Raw genomic sequence first — 7,836 nt, 5'->3', positions numbered from 1 at the left:
CTGAAATCACTCAAAAACTGAAACAAAAAGAGTTTTTTTAGCGTCTGTTAGTGTAAGGAAACTTACCGGATGCCCGGTAAACTTACTCAAAACTTCCTTAATTAATTTCCATTTTTTAAAACAGAGGCGACCAAGCAAACAATGCGCAAAACAATTAAGTTGAAAAGAAATTGTTGAACGAAAATCAGAATTTATCATGGTAACCTAAGTTGCTTCACAAGCAATATCCTTCTCAGCAATCAGATTCTGGTAAACATCCAACCTTTCCTGCTCGGTGCAAATCTCATATCGCTGGAGAAAAAATATGGTGGCTTGAGGCCAATTGCCTTTGGTGAAACATTCAGACGACTTGTCGGCGGGTGCGCTACCAAGTCGACAAGTGTCATCACTAAAAAACTCACTAAAATCCTTGAATTAGGCTAACGTTGCGCCTCAAACGTCTGAACTATACAGCGGAAGACCTGAAATTACTTTATAATTCTTTGGTGATATCTCGACTATCTTACTGCGCGTCTGTTGGGGGTGGTACCTATTCATATTTACTAGATCAAATAGACCGAGTTCAGAACAAAGCACGATTTTTTGGTATTATTGACGAAATTGAACCTATTCGCGAAATTATCCGCAAATCTGACCAGGCCTTGCTACGCAAAATAACCGAGACCGGGTATCTCCATCAGCTACATCATCTCCTACCACGCAGAACGGATTATGCCGCGGATACGCTGCGACCCAGAAACGCTGGAGTTATGAAGACTAAATTGTCAAAACAACTCTGTATTTTCCCTTCGAGAGTTTTAAGAAGAGTGGTCACTTAAATTTATAAATATGTAGTGGATGTATTATCCGATATAAATCCAAGTTTTGTTGTTGTTGTAAAATCGAAGCGAACGTTTCCGCACATTTAAATCCGTGATAGATTTGGACGTTCCCAGATAGATTTCGCTCCCAATGGTTAAACGTCTTCCGTTGCAAAAATCTCAGGCTAAAACTATCGCCGAAACAATTAGGCAGCTCAATAAGATAAAATTCGCCGAAATCGCCAAAACTATTGCCGAAACGCGCTGTAAAACTATCGGACCAACAAGTCAGAATCGCGATAGGACTTAGCTTAGGCTCTAAAATTCACAAACGGCATAAATTCGTGTGCGAAAAGACGGTAGTGAAGATGGTTGGCATGGCTTTTCTTGCGCTCAAAAGTACAGGTAGATTCTCTATCCATTCAATTCTGAAAACACCTATGAAGCAAAGTTTATCTTCTACTCACATTCCTTCTGTTTTAGAGCCACACACTTCTGCAGGATCGATAAGAAGCGACCAGAAGGTTTGAAGCTCGTTCCATGGTCTGTTGGTAGGCAGCCCTTGTGGGATGTAACTGTAGTTGACTCCCTAGCCCCCAGTAGGATTAGTGCTGGGTCGGTTTGTAAATCTGGTACGGCTGCCGCTGAAGCGTAAGAGCTAAAAATGATAAGTACAAAAACTGTATGCCATTCGACCAGAATGATCCCGGAAATGCATGTTGCTAACGAATTTAATTTTATTGGAAGTTGACCGTATGATAGGCCGATTTTGGTGGGTAACGATCCTAATTGTAAAAAAACGAATTGGGAGGGGTAGTTTTCGATCGGAGTATTTAATCTTAAATTTTCGATACGATCCTGCACGACACGTAACAATTTTCTTTTTCGAAATAACTGAAAAAGCTCGAGAATCATAACAGTTTTTGTTAGACAGACCAGCAGATACTGTGTCAGCATAGAAGATGACAGAAAAACAATCGAAAACGAAATTATCGGAGCTCAAGAGGAAGACGCTGAGAGTTGCAACGGTTGTGCACCTACAGCCATAACAAAGCGAATCCCGTGAACCAGGAACGCTAACGGGAAAGCTTGGAACCCTTCCCAATCGTGAAGAAGACGCTTCTTCACGCGAATTGAAGAATCCGGAGGGTTTCTAGAGAAAAAATTTGAAAAATTGTTTTAGCAACTTTTAGCTTCCAGGAATAGCTCGAATTGAATTTAAAGTAACATTAAATTTTTTCAATTATTGAGAGAAAAACACCCAAATCGGAATTATCGGAGCTCAAGAAGGCGCTCCGAGTTGTAACGGTTGGGCACCAACAACCGTAACAGAGCGAATCCCGTGAACAAGGAACGCTAACGGGAAAGCTTGGCACCCTTCCCAATTGTGAAGAAGACGCTTCTTCACGCGGATTGAATAATCCGGAGGGGTACTGAGGAATAACTGTGAACATTGATTTTACCAAGTTTAAGCTTCCAGGAAGGGCTTGAATTGAATTTAATTTATCATCAGATTCCTTTTCAGTTAATGAGAAGCTATGAGTAGAGGTAAAGGGTCGATTCATCTCCGATGGATTTGATCTACTTTGGCATGTAACAAAGTTAATTTGAGCAGTTTCGCCGACAGCCTTTAAGTTGTAATGATTTTGTCGACCCGATTTGATAAGAACCACACATAGAGCGGGCTATGGTAGAGACAGTTAAAAGCATGTGAACCTTTGTTTCGGCGATAGCCAGTCGTTTTAGAACCTAGCTTTATTTTCCGTCGGTATACATTTTCAACCACTAGCTTGAGATTCAGGGCGCGGCAAGACCCCGCGCGAAAAATTGTGCTTGAAAAGCTTTGTAGGAACCTAAGCATTTTTACTGAGAAACTTGAGCCATTGTACGAAATTTCCACTCGTAATACAAGATCATTTTTGTATCAAGTCGAGTTACGTGTTTTTTATGAAGAAATGTAACCAGTATCTAGTTTAATTTTAATCAAATCAACTCACAACTCTAATCGCAATCTTTTTATTATTATCACTTTCATATCTAGTAAATTCTAGGTTTGTGACGGGACCTCGGTTACTATGATACTTTCGACCTATTAATTATTAGTATTTTTTAAATGCACCTTCAGGATGATCAAAAATCATAAAAACAACCAAACATTTTATCCATTAGAAACAATTTATTATTCAATCAATTTTAAATTCTCCCACCAAAAATTTTCTGAGAGTTTTGTTCTTTTTCCAAGTCTCTTAATTCTAAATTTTTGATTAGAACTCAAATGTTACGCCAACTTGTCATTTGGTTCATAGTTTTTGACAATTCAGTCAAAATGTTTCGGTTTTGAAACTATAGCTTCAGTGTCAGCTCCCCTCTTCGACAAAGACAAAGACAGCTCCCCTCTTCGCACAAAGACAATTTTTCCCAAAGAAAATGGAGCCAATCAATGGCTCACAAATAGAACGGCCTACCTCTCAGTGTATAAGCTTTCGAATTGCTATACGAATGAGATATGCTAATCGTATCGACAACCTTCCCACGAAATGCGTCTGCTCAGCTGATTTAACCTAGAGTCACGCATTTCAGTGTTCTACTGACGGCTTTGTCACTTACGTCATAATGAATTACGGGACAAAATATAAGGTTTGATCCGGCACTTGTGTGTTGATATGAACTCCGAGTCAGCGCTACCTCCGGTTCTCCTAGTTCAGTTCAGTTCATTCTGATCATATAGGCGATTTTTTTCGTCTCTTTCAATCAGCTCGCGCTGTATTCCTTTTCAATTCTTCGTTTCGAACTTATTGATTCCTAGGAGATGACATCAGAGGGAACACCAGCGATGGAACCGGTCTTAATGTTTCTGCTATGAGATTTTAAAGTTATGGTTAGAAGGCAGTTTTTGATTTAAGGGTCCTCACTTCACTCACTCTTTTCAACACTGCTGTGAATCCGGCGACCGTAAGCAAGAAAAGATCAGAATGTACACATCACGCTCGTTATCGACATAGAACAGGGTTCTTACACTCCTTAATTTGGTTGTCTTGGATATGCTTCCCCTCTAACGATTCTAAGGATAGCACATATGTCTCACCTCGACTCTTTGAATTGAAGCTGCAGTCAATCTGATGCTATTGATTGGTTGCGAAAATGACTATCATTTGCACTCGTGAGAACCTCGACTCTAAGCTACAGTGGAACGCGAAAGCCTAATGACATATCGACTACGGACCTCGACTTCATTTCTGAATTCTTCAATTAACAGCAAAACATTTTCAGAAAGCCCTTCGTGTCGAGGGTGTCATCTACCTCAAATACTTAATTCAAGGTACTGTTAGCTGCTATTCTTCCATTTTGAAACTGGTGCAGTATCTATGTTAGGTTCCTCTTGATACTCTATAATTTTTTTTTTGATGAGCATCATTCAAGTTTTTGCCTCTTTTTTAGCCAAGAAGAATTTAATGGACTTCAAAAATCAGCATTATACAAGATTTACTCCGATTTGTACGACCAAAAGGAAGATTATCGTAAAATAATGGAGTTTATTGAGAAAACATCGGAAGCAGACAAGGATGGCAAACTACAGTCAACATCGACGAAAGCAAAAGAAGTAACAAAAAAAAACTGTGAGAAACTTTTCGACTTTTCCTATACTTGTTGTGATAAACTTATTAAATAGTTTTATATACGATGGTTAGAAAAGCTAAGGAAGAAGAAGGAGCAACACACTGGTTAAATGTTCGATGGGCGACAACTGTGGTGCGTGGGTTGAGGTTTGGATACCGAAGGTAGTGCCAAAGGACTTCCTTAAACTACCACTGTACTTTTTTTTTTCTAAAAAGTAAATTTCACTAAGATGAAAGTAAGAACATTTAAAAAAAAACATGTACAATAAACAAATATTATACATTAATAAAATGAGCGCCGGGTGACAATTAAAAAAGAAAAACTACTAATATGTACAATATACAAGTATTATACATCAGCTTTGAAAAAATAGCACCAAATTACAGTTAAGAACAACAGTTCAGTGAAAAACAGCAACGGGGCGAAGAGAATAGAGGAAAGGTTAGTCGCGTCGTGATAGGGAATTATTGATGGAAATATCTTGGTTGTAGCAGGTCTGGCTTCTCATTTTGCGGGATCCTCTAATGCAAAGAAGGGCACCTCTCATAATGCAAAAGTTTACACGGGTTCGTAGCCACGAAATAGTTTCAAAATAGTGGGTTCCGCGCTTCTCAGAGGTCAGGAGAGCTAGCTGGGAAATAAATGTTGAAGTCAGGTTGCTGCAGTCACCACTGGTTGAATAGATAATGGGGGTGAAACTTGCGTGCTCCGAGTTCAAAATTCGTTCCTGGTAGTTTTTGATTTTCTCTTGTTCATGATGTTTGAAGGTTTCAGAAATTTTCCGGTTGATATTGGTGGTAGCTCCGGGATTGAAAATTCGGACGTCGAAAAGAGTGCGTTGACCGGTCCGCCAGAAACCCCTTGCTGCTATATCCAATCTTGCTCCATCTTTGGCACGGTTGGAGTTAGTTTGGACAACTGGTTGGAGACTCGGTTCAATGGAGACGTCAAAGCAAGTTTCGCGTATGATGTTCGCCAGCAGGTCACGAAACTCGTTGTGTCTTTTATGAATAAAACCACCAGTGGTGCAATTAAGGGCGTGGGTGATGTCGTAAGGTTTCCCACAGACGCAGGCAACGGGAAGGTTATCAAGACTGATACCGTATCGGAGGCGGAGGAGGTCTTGAAATTCCATTTTGTTGAGAGCATACCCTAACTCTTTGATAGGGAGGGTAGTTAACCACGCTGAGGTGCCTTTCCGTCTCGTATGTTCTAGAAGTCTGTCTTGGCGCTCAGATAGCTTCGGCCGGATAGTTTGCAGGAGTTCTGTTTGCGTCTCGGTGTTTTGTTTCCGAATATAAGCCCTTCTAGATTTCTGATCGGATTCAAAACCAGAGGGAAGATTTTCAGATTGCGTACATATTAAGTCCACGTGTGGTTCGCAAATGTATTCTGAAGCCCGGTTCATTAGAGCACTCTGTCTAATTGGGTCGCGAATGCTCAGGCCGCCCAACCTGGCTGGTAACTGCGCAAGTTCGAGCGACGTGGGATCCAGTTTGCAACCAAATATGGTTTCGAGCAAGTTGTTGATAGAGCTTGAGAGGTTATGCCATGCTTCCGCGGGAGTTTCCATGATGCGCTGAAGGTACGACCATTTGCTTTGCAGGCTGAAAACAAGGCCAGCGTATGCGGCTTGTGGTTCTTGCTCTGCTATTTCAGTCAGCTTTTCCACCATGCTTGTGAACTTCTCTGTTTTTTGTAAGATGAAGTCAGAGCAGAAAGCTGTTGAGCCGATAACACCACCTAAGTACTTCTTTCCCGAAGTGCGAATAATCAACCCGTCACTTTTGAACAGTGCTTCTGCTTCATCGAGGTGTTGTGGTTTGACAACGAGTACTGTTTTGGAGGGCTCCGGGAAGTAACCGTAATTCGGGCCTCGAACTTTCATGAGTTCCCACCATTCTTTGACACGGATAAGTTTCCCTGCACCAGCTCCGTCATCGGCGTAAAAGTTCTTGTGAATGTCGGTGACGTTTTTATCATAGACAAGGGGGATCATGCTGATGGCGTACATGATCATTGCTGCCACGTCTCCTTGAGTGGTGCCTTCGGATGACAGGATGGACTTCCCTCCTACGAACAAGATAGCTGGCTGTTTGTAGAAGTTATTGAGGAAGGGGTGGAGCTGGGGGCATAGAATTTCAATGTTATGGAGAGCCGTACCGCGGTTCAGTCTATTGAACGCGTTTTCTGGGTCAATGAACAGGGCTGCTTGGCACTCGTCGGCGTTGAAGGTCTTCTGCATGGATCGGAAAGCAGATTCAATCCCGGCGCTAATACCAGCGCAGGTTTGGAGGGGGCCAACAATCTCCCTAACTTCGTCTTGAAAGCACTGGATAAGGGCGGACGTGATTATTCTTCTAAAAATTTCTCCGATTCCAATAGGGCGGACGCAAGGTGATTTGTCCAGGCCAACCATGCGGCAGTTTGCTATGGGCTGCATCACTGAAGCGGGTAGTTGCTCTGTGGCAAGAATTCTGGTAAGATCAGCGAGAGCGTGGCAGACGTCGTCGGTTAATTTACCAAAACTATCGGAGCAAAGAATACGTTTGGCGCCTGTTGAACTTAGGCCGCTTGGTCCCGCGCCTCCAGTGCTGTTGAGTGCGCATTTGCGGATAAGCGCGCCTGTAATGTTGTAATATATCGATGCAGGAGTAGGTTTAACGGGTCCCTTGAGCAAGGCGTCAGCATGCGAAGGCTCGGCGACCGGGTGTTGCTTTTGTGCCGCCGAAAAACTAGACAGTCAGAAAGCAATCGAACAGTTACAGAACCATTTCCAAGCGTCTACCACCACTGTCGAAGCGCCTAAAAGCAACGCACCTTCATACAGCACAATATTACAAGGGGTTCGTAAGGAAGAGGCGGAGTCGAAACGGAAAGCGAAAAACGTCAATGTCTGGGGAGTCAAAAAGGCTGACGAACCGAAGGACAAAGAATTCATGCTGCAGCTGAGTGCAGACTTAGGAACAGATATTGACGTTACTAGTACAAAATGAATTGGTAAAGAGAACGAAAATGGAGAACAGTTGATACTTGTCTCTTTGACATCAGAGCTGCAAGCTCATAACATACTGAAACTGGCAAAAAAACTCAAGGAGTTCGAACATTACACAAATATTTACATTAATAAAGACTTAACAAAAAGCCAACAGCTTGAAAACAAAAAAACTCAGAGAAGAATTGAAAGCTGTGCGACTGGAAGATCCCGATGGGGTTTATTTTATCAAGCACAACCGAGTTACAAAGAAAAATTGACTATCGGCACTGCTTTGGAACGTGGAGGGGCTGAAAACTTCACTTGAATTACAAACGAATGATTTTGTCACATCCCACGACTTTTTCTGTTAACAGAGACTATGGATGTGAAGGACACAGAAATAACTGGTTTTACCTGTTATTCTTCGCCAGCAGTTAGTCT

General features: G+C 41.9%; 1 protein-coding gene across 1 annotated transcript in view; it reads left to right on the top strand.

The window, feature by feature from the left end:
• The first annotated feature begins 4,453 nt into the window (after positions 1-4,453).
• LOC134847977 (uncharacterized) overlaps positions 4,454-7,836 on the top strand; it is a 76,106-nt gene continuing 72,723 nt past the window's right edge. The window contains exon 1 of the mRNA XM_063865291.1: positions 4,454-4,470. The gene's annotated coding sequence lies outside the window, so the exon portion shown is untranslated. The remainder of the gene's footprint in view (positions 4,471-7,836) is intronic.

The sequence above is a fragment of the Symsagittifera roscoffensis genome, chromosome 6, assembly GCF_963678635.1.
Source record: "Symsagittifera roscoffensis chromosome 6, txSymRosc1.1, whole genome shotgun sequence".
In the NCBI taxonomy this organism is placed as follows: domain Eukaryota; kingdom Metazoa; phylum Xenacoelomorpha; order Acoela; family Convolutidae; genus Symsagittifera; species Symsagittifera roscoffensis.
Note: the sequence above shows the minus strand (reverse complement) of the source record. Positions and strands in the feature narration are given on the sequence as shown.